Source organism: Aythya ferina (assembly GCF_964211825.1).
Source record: "Aythya ferina genome assembly, chromosome: 12".
NCBI classification, from domain to species: Eukaryota; Metazoa; Chordata; class Aves; order Anseriformes; family Anatidae; genus Aythya; species Aythya ferina.
The window spans coordinates 14876210-14890399 of record NC_140308.1 but is presented as its reverse complement, the minus strand read 5'-3'; positions in this window follow the sequence as shown (position 1 = coordinate 14890399).

The following is a 14190-nucleotide window of genomic DNA, read 5'->3' as shown; positions in this document are numbered from 1 at the left end:
GAAACAAACTTTAAGCCACATTTAAAAAAAGGAGAAAAAAGAGGGAAAACCATGAATTATGATGAACAATGAATCGAGCACAGCAAAGCTTTCCCCATGGCAGGAGACTGGTAAATGTTGGGAAAACAAAACTTTATAATTATTGACACTCGTGCTGGAGCAAATCTAAGCCAAACCATTAAGTTGCTCAACCACAAAGAGATGATTAAAATTGTTTTGAGAATCTGGCTGTGCTTCTCTTCTGGAAATAAAGGTGAGGTGGAAAAAGGACTTTATGCCTGGATGTTCCACAAACAAAAACCAAAAACACAAGCTAACTTATTTTTAATTGTTGGGTTGAGTGCAGGGCTGTAATTGCAGGAGGAGGAAAGGGAGGATAAAGGAGTCCACTGCAATATTTCTGTGGTGATGAAAACCTAAACTGAATGTATTATTTTGCAATTAAAACATCTGAGGCAGTTCTTCAGTATGCTTACAATGAGAATATTGGGAATAGATTCAAGGGTAGGATTCTCAGAAACAGCAATTTCCAATAAAATATTATCTATGCAACCAGAATGCCAACTTACAGGAGGAAAAATGCAATGCTGAGATTGCATCATCTTAAAAAGTAGACTTGGCTCCTTCTCTAAAAGATGCAAGCCAGAGCAACCTCCAAACAAAACAAGACAAAATGAGAGAGAGAAGCTTCTCAGTCACCAAAAGTGAAATTAGTCATTTCTGAGGGGAAAAAAAGGCCAAAAATCCCAAACAACTTCCCAGTATCACCCCTTTTAATTGGGATAAAAAGTTTGGTTTATTCGTGCTGATCTAATAATCTTTTTTTTTTTTTTTTTCTTCATGCAGTGCTCTGCCTTTATGGCTACATCTTGTTCCAATTTTGGTTTCATCCATTCCCCTCTCCAAACGACCATAGCTTTCATATAGGCTTGCCATACACCAGATCCCATCTGTCTGTGACCTTGAATAAACAAGGGGCCTTTGATGTTCGTACGCACTTCCAACCACTTTGTCATTCCTGGTGATATACGAGCCCTGCTGTAGTGACATGCACTCATTACTGGTTTGTGGAAGTGCCTTCTGCTTCTCCTCTTGATGTAAGTTTACCATAGAACAAATTTACTGTAATCTTTCTGTTAACTTGTGCTTCCCTGCGGAGTGAGGAAGAGGTCAGCAAGGCAGCGCCGGGACGCTGGCAATAGCAGTTCTGCACATGCAGCACCCTGACAGCCAAAAACAAGGGGCTAATTCTAGAGCAGAAAAACAAATCACACAACAGCCATCCGACCAACCAATTGATGATCAGAAGAGAAACTGCTTGAAAACAAACATTACAAGGAATTTGCTAAGTGATGGACAGATTTACACACCCCACACGGCCGCTTTGTTGTGGCGTTGTGCGCTCATCCTATTACATTTCAAGGCTGCTGTTCAAGGCTGTTGGGTTTTGGCACTGTCAAAACGAAACGGAGATTATGTGGTACCATATGTCAGGCAGCTGAAGCAAAGGATTCCTGGCCTAACGAGTGTGCCTTGCATTAAAACAACTGGAGCAGGAGAGGTGGGTGCTGCAGGGTGGGTTTGCTCTCACCCCAGCACCTCGGGGACTCCGAAGACGAATGCCTGGGTGCTTCTCCTCCTGCCAAGTGCAGAGCAGAGTTCATCTTTCCTCCAAGACAAAGGAGAACACGAAGCGAAACCCTTCGGCAATTATTTTTTAATGTAAATGCATGTTTATTTCATGCCCTCAAGCCTTTTAGTCCTGGTTGTTTGTGACAAACATTCCACAATAGGCTCTTTAAAGTCTGGCATATGTGCCAGTGCTAACAAACATACAGCAGAAGACATAAGACAATTAAAATGAAAGACGACAACAACATGCTGCTAATGGTTTTAAATTATTACATTGTAGAATACTTACTGGTACATCATGGAGGAGCTATCCCCACAGCTCCACACGAACCTGGGCTCCATCACTAAGCCCATCACCGTGTGATACACTGGCTTTCTGCTACCGTGCCGCTTGTGCTCTGCGCTCCAGCACCCTGGAACTGCAGGTGAGGCAATGGCACAGCCACATGCCAATGATGAAAAGATGCTCACGGCCCTCATTCCCAGTCAGTGCCCAATGAAGAGGCACCACAGATTGACTTAAGATCAAGTTGGATGCAGCAGCTGCAGCAGGACGACCTGCAAGCACCAAGAGGGCAGGTGCTAGAACCAACTTAGAGCCCAGCCCATTTTTTGGGAGCAATTTGACTGAAATAGCATCTGAGATGTGCTGCGAGGGAGCTGGAGGGCCCCAGAGGCTGCAAGCTGGCTCTCTCAGTGCTGGCTTAGATGTTTTGCCGTGACATTTCTGTTTTCTGGGGGACTTCCAGTTCAACAGGAGGTCCCAAATAGATAACTACAACTGGAAAATGGCATTTAGGCACTTAAACATAAGGTGGTTTTTTTAGAATGTTACCTATAGACAAGAAAATGCACTATCAAAACTTTAAACAAAACAAAAACCTCAGGAAGGAACCACAGTGGGTCACGATTCACTTTTTTTCTACAGCAAAAAATGCAGAGAGGTTTCAAGGTCTGTCCTTTTTTCTTTTTGATTTTGTTTTGGGGGGGAGTAGGGAGGACACAAGAAAAGGGAAAGAAACATAGAAACATTCCATACAAATCCATTGCCAAAAAAAAAAAAAAAAAAAAAAAAAAAGGAAAGGACTACTTTGGGGTGTAAGAAGCTCAGGTTCAAGTCCCCTGTGCCCCACACTGGAGACAAATGCCCTTGTCACCCGTGTTACTTGCTGTTTCTGGGAGGCTCGCTGCTCTTCATCCCAATGAATGGCAAAGCTAATGCTTTCAAATAAAGCTTTTTAAAAATCAGATTTCAGCAAGGTGGAGCTCTGGCTGGATTTAACAGATATCACCTCTGAAAAGTAAGCTTCATTGTTGAAAGATAAATGGAAATTTACATCCCCAGCTTTAAGACCTGGCTCCCAAGAACTCCTTTTTCTGCTTCTTTCCCTTATGCAATATCTGTGCTATATAAATATTTCAGCAAGAGTTTTCAATGCAATTTTAAAAATAAAGATATTACATTCAAGAAAGACCAAAAACCCTTAGCATTGTCCCTTTATGTTACTGTCACAGCTAATAGAAATTGCCCATTTTCCCCCTCCAATGGAACTGCTATTTACATTTACATAATGATAACTAAGCATGTTAGCTGTAAAGACACTCCAAGCATCTCTGAAAAGTTTTTATAAAGTATGAATTGAGAGCTACATGGAAAGATTTTCACACAAAGCACTTTTTTTTTTTTTTTTCAATATAGCTTCTATCCATTCTTCCTTTCCCCTCCTCCCAGACTTATTTATTTTTTAACCAAAACGAAAAGACATACACACTTGTCTTCAGGTTAACGCCACAAAGGGAAGGAATTTTAAATCCCATGAAAGAGATGAGGCTCTATGAAGCTTAACTGCTCTAAATTATTGAAGTATTGGAGAGACTTGGAATTTTTTAGCAGTCATGAAATACATTTGCAAGGAATATTAGCTCAGTTTTAATGGAGAAGAGAGATTTCTCCCCTGCCTGGCTGGTAGCTGAGGGCAGGGTAGAAAGGATTGTCTGGAGGGCTGCAGAGAAACCAGGCTGGGCTCCTGCCTGAAGCCACGGTCACTGGCCCAGCCGTCCTCTGCAGGAGGTTCAGGTATGTTTTAGTTATCAGGTATGGGATAGAGTTCTCCCTGTCAAAGCTCAGCCCCCTGCATCAACAGAAGGCCAGCTGGGAACTCCAGCAACCACACCGCTCATGGCCGTGCTCTTTGCAATTAACCACGTGAGGCAGTACTCAGAGCCAGTAAGGACAAGTGATGCACGTTTACTGCAAAACCCACTGACACTGGTAAGTCAACAGGTAATACCAGGATCATTTTGTGTAAGCGGAACAGACTTCAGCAAAAGTTATTCCAGATCTGCACCTGGCCTAGGTCTTTTATCGTGTGAAAGAAAAAATTACTCAAGTCCTCTGCTGGCTGAAATAAGAGCTCTAAGTCCCCGTGGACCCTGACAAAAGTTTGGTACTCTAGTGGAAAAAGCACTTGCTTTAATTCACAGCTAGTGAGGACAGATACTGCCACGTTTATGCAGTTTTAAAAGCATTTCCATGAAAGGGGCATTGCCCACTTGAAAACCACGTGCAGAATAAGCAAGCTACACCTACTCCAGTTATAGCAGAAACCTCCAGTTAAGAGTGATCACAGATGAGATGAAAAACATCTTCTTAGTTTGTTCCTTTGGCAGCATTCTGTGTAGTCGGAGCTATTCTGCTCTCCTGGTCACCCTCTCTACTTCTGTCTCTCTAAAGGATCCCTGAGCACCACAGCACTCACACCGACAGCGTTAGCTAGGTCCTCGCTGACGGAGCGCAGTGCGATCTTCCCATCTCCTCCTCTCATTCGGGCCGGCCTGCACTATGTGCTTACATGTCTTGCTTAATCGAGATCCTGTATTTTGCAACTGCTTAAATGAAAATTTAATTTGGAGCACTCTTCTGCCACTGCGGTGTGCCTCCGCAGACTGGCAGAGGAAAGACAAGAGAGCCACCAGCACGCTCAAACCGCACAGGGTGCTTGAGCAGACAGGTAGGCGTTGGCCATTTATCACATCTGATCGCCACACACCTCTTTTTGCTCACATTAGCCAAGGGAACTCTTTAGTGGATGTGGATTTATCTTTGTTTTCCAGAGAGACTTGAAATGCCTCGCCTGAGGCTCTCTGCCAGCCCAGGACTAAAACGTTCCTCTAGAATACCAACCCCTGACCCGGCCAGCAGATGTGGTAACCTGGCTGCAGTTCTCCTAGGAGATGCACAGCCCCTACACGCAAGGAGGAATTAAGACTTTACTGTTTCTTTTTCTACTAAAGCTGGTTTTAGAGCTATCGGCTCCTTCCTGACAAATTACCAAGCCTTCACTGAACGCAAGCATTGCGCACGTTTTTAGAAAGACCCTCTCCTCCCATGCATATTGAGTGGCAGCTCTGTAGAGTCTGGCCTGGAAGAGATCTAATATTGAATCAAAATTCATTTGGACGCAACTTAACAACAACACCAACAACAAAACCAGACCTATTAATACTTTTTAAAAGAGGATACCTTCAAAGCATTGCCACCGAGATGTTCATCTAACAAGGAGACCAAACCCCTGTAATGTGTTTTTCAGGCAAACCAGAAATCCTGTGCTCAGAAGAATAAACATTCATAAACTCTGCAATCTAATTTTATACAGCAACAAAAATGTACAATAAATTTCACAGTCCTATTGATCCTAATACCATTGGCATCGCCCCAGCAATTGATTTAGTCATTTGATCAGCTGGAGAAAGGGATGGGGAATATAATATTTTAGTTGACTTCATAAATTCAGAGCCTTGGCTTTCAAGTCCCACCAATAACACGATAAACCATGGAGACCATAAATGGAACAACTAAAGTTTTGTAATTACAACATGGTTTATAATGTAATAATTTAACACGTGGCAGGCATGTTTGATTTACGCAAGATGCAGATAGGAAGTTGTTTCTCTTCAGAGCCACAGCAACACGTTTCCTTGATAAATATTCAGAACAATCAAGTTTGATATCTAAACTTCCCCAAATGATGACTGCATGCCTGGCACTATCCAAATTTAACGGTTTAGGAGGGGAAACAGATCTGTTTTCCCATTCTGCAGATTTTTGGACCTCGCTGGGGCAGCACACTTCCCAGTTTACCGGTAACTTTGTGGACCAGGAGGCAGTCGAAGAACGAGGAAGCCTGCATAGCACCACGGCCAGGCAGCAAACCCAGCCTGGGAGCCCCGTGGATTTCAGGGAGATGTTTCTACACGTTCAGGCTTCCTGAAAACACGTGCAGCTCGCTGTGAGCAGGGGATAAGAGGAAAGGGGTTATGTCTGGCCACTGACATCTAGTCCACCTCAGAAAACATATCTGCTCTGAGAGAAAAGAAAGCTTTATTCTCTTGATAGCAATACATCCATTTTCATAAGTTCATCTCAAACTTAAGGAAAAAACAAACCCAACAACAGCAAACCAAAGCACCAGCCCTGCAAAATCAATTTCCCTGTTCTGAAAAGCCTGCAGCTGTCCCCAGGCTCTCTGACAGCCGGCAGAAGCCCGAGCTCTCTCGCTGCAGCCCAGGATCCGGATCCATCTAAAATTCAGCCCCAGCTGATTCTGCAGCTCTCCCAGGAAGCCGGATTTACACAGCTCGCGTCTGCTCTTGAGCACTGCAAAGCGAGGAAGTGCCCCAAGCCCCTGCCCGTGTCTGCGGACAGGTTTGCACCTGAACAGGAGCAAGTCCCGGTGCAGCAGCAGTTTCTCTGCACGGGGCGCCTCTCTCCTGCTAGGTATTGCTGCAGGGCGCTGGTGCTCACTCAATGCAGCATCCTGACAGCAGTGTGCTGGGAAGGTAGTCAAGAAGCTTCCCAGTGCCGCCCTGCAGAAGTTGTAAGCTTCGAATTTACAGCAGCCCTTAAAGAGAAGGCCATAGGGGATGGGGCAATCCCCTATGGAAAATCCAGAGCAAGAACTCTCACCCAAGGAAACGAGCCTGTGACACGAGCCTCTGGCAGGATGGGGAAAGTGGGGAGGCACTGCCCGATCCCAGCCTGCTGCCTGTTGGGCTGAGGGCAGCACCTCACAAAACAGCTGCCTGTGGCAGCACAGTCCCCTCGGTTCGAGCAGAGGCACCCGCGGCCGAGCAGCCCGGCCCAGCGAGGAAGGCAGAGCTACATCCCCAAAGGCCTGCATGAAACAGGGGCTTGACAAATACCGGCAAATACAGGACTTACTGCCATTAGCTGGTACTTCTGAAGAGGTGCTCCCCTTTTTTAAATCTTAATTTCTAAGTATCTCTTAAAAAAAAAAAAAAAAAAAAAAAAAAGCTCCTCTTGAGTTTCATCAGAAATGACTTGGATGATCTTCTGTTAAAAGAATGACTTTTATCCTCATTCAAATACATATTGTATTGGCTTAGAAACATCAAAGAGGCAATGTCTTTACATATTCTATTTCTAAGAAAAGAAAAGGAGTTCTCTCTTTATTAACATTGGTAATGTTGAATCTTATAATGAAAAATGCACAAAAGCAATATTTTTGATGAATAGGTAATAGAACAGCACCGAGTAAGAGCGCATTAATATTTTTCTTCCCAAAGACTCGCTCAGATAATGCACTGGGAGGGTTTGGAACGGAGACGAAGCCACGAGCAAAATGAGGTCGGTGGTCTTCCCCTGCCCTGTGTGCTACCCAGTATTTCTGGTGCTCTTGCACAGCTCGAGCCCAGCTACCAGCATCTGATGGGTGCAGCCCACAGGAACGCAGCAGGAATGCTTTCTCTCCGGCCAGAAGTGCAGGAGTCAGATAATGCTGTCTGACCGTACCGATACTCAAACATTAGCTAGGCAATTATTTGAATTGTAACAAAAGTAGAGACTTTACAAGCAATGTTTTTGTACCTTTGAATATTTTTAGCTTGTATTATGTCTGCAAGTGACCTGCAGAAAAGTCCATAGCATTTGGGTACAGGTGGGCACACATCTCTTTCATCTCTGCTATGTATAGTGCAATAGAGCCTTTGGGGTGTTCCCCAGAAAACTTCTTTAGGCACTTGGATTTTGAGCATTCCTTTCTCTCTTTGTCATCTTTCACCCTTGTCTTTGAACAGTCAGATAATACAAGCATGAAGGACTACATAAGCAGTTAGGCTGGGAACCCAAAAAGGCAGAAAGAGAAAGAAAATAAATAAATCAGGTGTGCCATTCCCCCTATGTTATTTAATTATAGACAAAATAATATATATATTTTTTTAAATCCAATATTAATTTGTAAAAATAGTAGCTTAGATTGAATCCTAAAGAGATTTTTGTTGAGGTGTGCAAAAGGGATGTCACAGTAGAACACACCACAGTAGAAAACAGTAACATATTTTTAAATTTCTGCCACATCTGGAAAATGCCTTTATATCTACGTACAAAAAAAAAAAAAAAAAAGTTACTTTGTTCTTCAAAATGTTTTCACTAGGCTTTGGAATTTCAAAAATCTCAAAGATTACCGGGAATTTCTGCAGTGATCCCTTCACACAATTTTCTTTGCTCACCTGGTTTACACAAAATGGGAATTCGTCTCCGGGAGTGACGTACACTGCAGAAGTACGCATATTCCTTCCCAAGTGTTCCACCTTTCCTTTGCTTATTTTATAACAGAAGGAAGAAATGTTTCATAGCAACAAATACCTTGAAGGGTGGAGATGTGCTGGCATCAGAGTTTGTAGAGGAGGGTAAATATCTGTGTGAAAAACGGTAGATGAAGGGCAAGGGTGTATTAGAAAAAGCAGAGCACTAAGGAAAAAGCAGAGAGGCACTAGTATATTTTGAGGGGCACTGATGAGACACAGTGCCCCTCCCTGCATTCACCCTCATGAATCTCTCACTGCCTCGCAAATTATTTTCCACAGAGGAGGATTTAATCTACATCTCAGCTCAAGACCCAGTTGTCTGCTCGTTTGTCAGCTTCTCACCCCATCACTTCCATGCGGGAAGGACTGCAGGCTACAGCCATCAAACCAAAGCTGTGGTCACAGGTGTGACATCCCAATTCACGGGACAGGTTCTTACTTTGTCCTTATTGCAAATCCTTTACAAAAGTGACGTTACCATGCTCATCACATTAATTTACAAATAATTTGACTATTCTCCATCTTCTCCTTTTCTCCTATATATCTGTCTACTTGTCTAACTTCAGTATGTACCAAACTCACAGCAAAGATTTTTTCTTTTCAGTGCTCAGAGCTTGGCTCATCCGGGGAGCGACTAGAGATAAATAATAAGACTACAATTTAATCTGCACTCAATCACTGTGATCTATGGAATAGCAACGTCTTGTTTGAAGTGTGGTATTACATTTGGAAACAGCAAACAAGAAGCTAATTATTTTGTGTGTTTGTACCTGTCACTCTTTCCTATGGATTGAGCCACTGGCTCAGCCTGCTGGCTTGGAGCTCTGGAGAAACAAGAGACCAAGAGGGTTGAACCGTGTTAGAGGAAAAGAGTTCAAACAACGAGGAACAGTGCATCTAGATGTCTACAGCATCTGATGCAGTGGCTCAGGACACGGATGCAATACTGAGCTATGTAGTGAAGCACCGGCATTTTGGTGATTACAGAGTTCAAAAGATGTCCACAGACAATCAAATTGGAATTAACAAATAGCATGCAAACTGCACGGGGGTATGTGAGTGAGACAAGAGGAGAGGAAAAGAGTGCTGGGATTCGGGGCTCGTAGCTTTGGTAGGCTCACAGGGTTTGTAACAGCTACTGTAATTTCTGCATGAGAATAAACACTTCAGAGGTGGGAAGAGGAAAGCGGAGAAAAGAACTAACAATGAAAAGAAAGGGAAGCAGCAGTCATTCCCTCTGCTTTTAAAATATAAACTATTAGAAGGAAAAGTTTCTAAACTTACTTTTAAATCCAAGAGTCGTAACAGCTCCCTGTGCTGTCATTAACAACCAAAGATTTTGCCTTAAAAAGGACTAGGAGAGATTTTTTTTTAAGCAATTATTCAAATCTCTGCTTTTAACGTACAATAAAAGTTACGAAAACAGAATTGGCACAAGAGATTTTACAGAGCTGTGAAAAATTAAACCATGGGGGAAATAGCCAAAAGAAACGTTTCATATATTTGTGTGTACGTTTGCTTGTATGTTCCAAAACAGAGCATACTCGATGACAGCCGAGAAGCTTGTGTGCCACAGTGAAGGATTTATGAAAGTGAAGTCAAGCCTCTCCTGAGGCTGCAAAACCCTGCAGTCTGCTCCAACGCGCAGCCTTTCAGTTTCATCAGCTTTTGGATTTCGCACCGGCATTAGCATACACCTGAAGAGACGCATCTCCACCAAAACGTGCAGGGCCATGAATAATCAGCGCATCACAGACTCGCATGAAAGGCAACATTTGTCTCCGCGAGGAGCACAGGAGTCGGAGCAGCGCCGACACACGCCGCCTTGCCGGGCTGCAGTCACCGCGCTCAGGGCCGAGCCGCTCCATGCTCACCCTTCCCCTTGCTCCCTCGCCTTCAGCAGTGCCCTTGGGGTTTGAGCAAACCAAACCCCGCCGCTTTGCTAAATCCCTACCCATTTGCCTGGTGTTTTAGAGTTAAACTCCTGGAAACATAATTACACCCGATATAGAGTTTAGGCATTTCTTGGCAGATGTTGTCTCCTGCTTCGTTCCCGCTGCAAATGGGCACATCACAGTCCTTAAGGGCATTTCCCTTCCTAACACTGCTTCCAGCTGGGGATGTAGGAGCCTGCCTTCCCTCCCAGGGCACGCAGTGGGACAGATAGGACAGAAGATGCACAAGCCATAAATCCTTCCCGATTCAAAGATCCAGCCCTGTTTAATTACCAGGCAACCGCAAAGGAACAGCTCCTGAAGTCCTCTAACTGAAGGGAACGCGCTAGAGCCACAAGGACAGGGGACACGTGGACAGGGGACACCACTGTCCAGCACTCAGAGAGCCAGAAACAACCTGCTGGGATCGTACTGTCAATGTTTCCTTACATTATCACATTTTTAAAAATTGCCAGTCCATCTACAATGAGCTGGCAATGAAAATGCAAAGAATATGGTAAGCGGCCACCTGATGCCCCAAATGGCACCCCTGCTCTAACACCTGCCAGCCACACACTGCTGCACAGAGCACCATGACACGAGAACACCCCGTATGAAATCCCACAACTACTAAACCCACACAACTACTGCTGTTCAGGAGTTGTGTCCTAATCCACACAACTACAGAAAAACAATACATTAGCTCACGTGAGCACAGAAAACACAAAACACTCTCCTGAGTAAGATTGCCTATGGTTCATTTAAAGCCCTGACATGAAACAATACAGAGATGGGCAGAGGTCTGTACTGCTCGGTGATCCCTGGGCAAGTAAAGATGGCTTTTCCAGGATGTTTCAATGTAACTCAGCCTAGCCTAGAAAGTTCAAAGTTTCAGCCTGGCTGCCATCCAGCTACACGTGTTCAAAGGAGCCAGAGAGATGCTGAATTTGGACAGATGCAGAAAACCATACTGAATAAACCTGAAAGTGTCTCAGGACCTCAAACCTGCCCCTCAAACACATTGGGAAATGTTTCAGTACTTTAAAGAGAAGGTTTAACACACATCCAGCATCCTGCTGCATCCCCAGAGAAAAGGATTTTCACAGCACACCTGATCTGCAAGCACAAAGACAACCCGAGATGGCTGCAGAAAACGAAGGGGCTCACAGCTTGCGCAGAGGGAAAACGCCTTTCCTTGAAAGGGTTCAACCTCCCGAGCTCAGCACTGAGCCCAGGCTTCCCTGCGCCTCCACCGGTCCCCCCGTTTGGTCCCGCTTCTGAGCGCCTCCTGCCTGCTGCCACCGCTGCAAGGCTGAGGTTAACGGGCTGGGCTCTGTGAGCCACCTCCAGTTAATAATAAATCGGGACTCTAACTGCTTGGTTCAGAAGCCAAGTGCTAGCAATCTGACAGTAAATGAACGAAAAGGAAGGATCTCGTATTTCCATTGACTCCTGGAACTGGGACCTTAGGCAAATACCCTTCCCTCACACGAATCCCACAGGACAATCCTGTACTAATTTCTGGCCAAGGACTTCCCAGTCTCTGGAAGATTCTGAGCGCATTTCCCTCCTGTCTGAGGTTCTGTTGTCTGCCCCCATCACAAAACACAACATTTCTGTATTGCTGAGAGTATCTCCATTATTTGTACTTCTGCAATTCGTCACGTACAGGGGAAAAACTCGCCGTCGCATTAACTTATGGCACTTCCATAACTACTTGCCACAGCCAGCAAAAGATTACTTGAAAGAAATTACTCCAGGACACAAACAAATGGCTTGCTGGTGCTCTGATAATTTTTCAACTTGCCTTCTCCACGGAGGGGAGCAGGAGCACCGTCTTGGTATGCAAACACGGAGCCCAAACTCGTCTGTGTTTATATACACCCCGCTTCTCAGATGGGCAGGGTGCAAGCATGCATAATACATGTGGGTCAAGTTTGATTGCTTAGGAAGGAGGCAATAATGCTGGACTAATTATTTTCCTGACCTGATGGGTAATATTTTATTTAACTCCACGCTGGGGAAGCTCAACTAGCTGGCGGGAAAGAGAAATGTATTCTCAAAGGGATAATGCAAGTTTATGCAGCACCTTTGATTTTGCATACACCCGATGATTGAGATAATTTCAAAATATTATTTATTCATTATGTTTTTATTTGGGCTCAGAATGCAAAGGTTCAATTTTCCTGTTCCCCTCCCCATGCCTAATATTTGTTACAGTTGCATTTTTCAAACCATTTACTGTCTGGAGGGTAAGTAGAGTGACACTGCTCATAATGTGCAAATAAATGTGAAATAAGCTAGTCAGCTCAAGTGGAATGAATTACTGTCACTGGTAAAATAAGGCAAGAGGGAACGGCTGCCTTGGGAGCTAAAAAAGACTCTAGCAGGTACTGCTATTGAGCGACTGGAATAACACTTACTATGATTTATCAAAGACCACTTGAAAGCACTTCTGAGGCATTAAATAGGCATGAAAAGAGGCTTTAGTGGCAACGGGACTATGCCAGAACTGAGTGATTAGGAGACTCAAAAGCTTGACCCTAACACGCAGCCTAGAACAAGCGACGCCAAAAACCTTCAAAGCCTCACGGAGGAGAGCTCGGTGCGCTCAGTGCCGAAGAGGAGAGATGCCCACAAAGCTGCTGGGCCCCCGCTACGAAAAGCTGCGAGCCTAACTATGGGGAAAGGAGGGAAAAAAAGCCTGGGACTGCTACCACAGCCACACAGCAGAGCGCCAGAAAACAGCTTTGTGTAGGAATAATCAGGGAAATGAAAGGAAAATACTTAAAAAAACATTTCCAGTTGCAATATTGCAGCAGTTGGCTGCACCTGCAGTTTTCCCTGGTAGCCTGCAAATACAGCACTGCCTCCATGGCACGGCACGGCACAGCACGGCACAGCACAGCATGGCATGCCAAAGCAAACGCTCCTAAAACAAACACTCGGGGTGGGAAGGAAGAGCCTCCATGTGGCGGGGTTCCCAGTTCCCCATCTTCATCCTCAGCTGAGCCTAGGGACTGCGGGGGGGACCATGCAATGGGGAGCTGCCAAGTGGCTGGGGGAGCCCCCTCCTTCTCCTTTCAGGCTGCTGAATAAACTACGTTTTGCCAGCCAACTGTGTGATTTGGTGCAGAAGTGAGCCATCTCCCCCTACTTCTCAGCAAAGATTTAAAAGCAGAGAGCTGTAGAGCGCTCTCGCATTACTGAGACTTCATTATTTTCACAAAATATACTACTGCCATTTACTCGAACATTATGAAGTACCAGCATAAAACAAGTCTCCGACAGTCATTAGCAGGAATTAGTGAAGTTCTGCTGTCTGTCCAGGTACAATTGGTGCTGTTGTGGGTCTTTTAAAGAGCTAAACCCCGTCATTGTGCCTGAAACCAAACAATGCTTGAAAAATACATCAAACAAACGCTGATAGTGTGAAGTACGAGGCCCACAGCATTTCCCTGCCATGTCCAGGAAGCTCGCTATGAGGGAATATCAGCTCTAACACCATAATAATGGCACTGAAGAAGCATCGCAGTGGGATCCGTACGTAGCCCTAATGGCACAGAACCAGGAGCCCACCCCTCCACAGTGGGTGAATGCAAGGTAAAACAGCCCTAGTGCCCTCCTGCTATGCTGTAACAGGAGGGAAGGGACCAAGGGAGGGCAGGAGGCTCCCCGTGACGTTATCCCCTACCCAGGAGCTGGCTGTGTGGGTGCGAACTGGGGAGCACCGCACGGTGTCAGTGGCCTGAAGCTCCAGACGTGCTGCGAGGCGACCTCGGCTCTGAAAGGGGCAATAAATTGGGGAAGGTCTGCACAGTCACGAGATGTGACGGACCTTAGCTCCTCGGCTTTGAAAACCTGCCCTGGGGATTTATTTCCCCCAAAGCGCCCAACTTCATGGATATCAGCCGGCAGTTTAGTAGTGTAGGCAGGTTTTGTTTCCAAAGGTGACTTCATAGGGAATTATAGCTCAGGAAATTTTGCATCCATACAGCTGCACGTGTGCAGCCAGAAC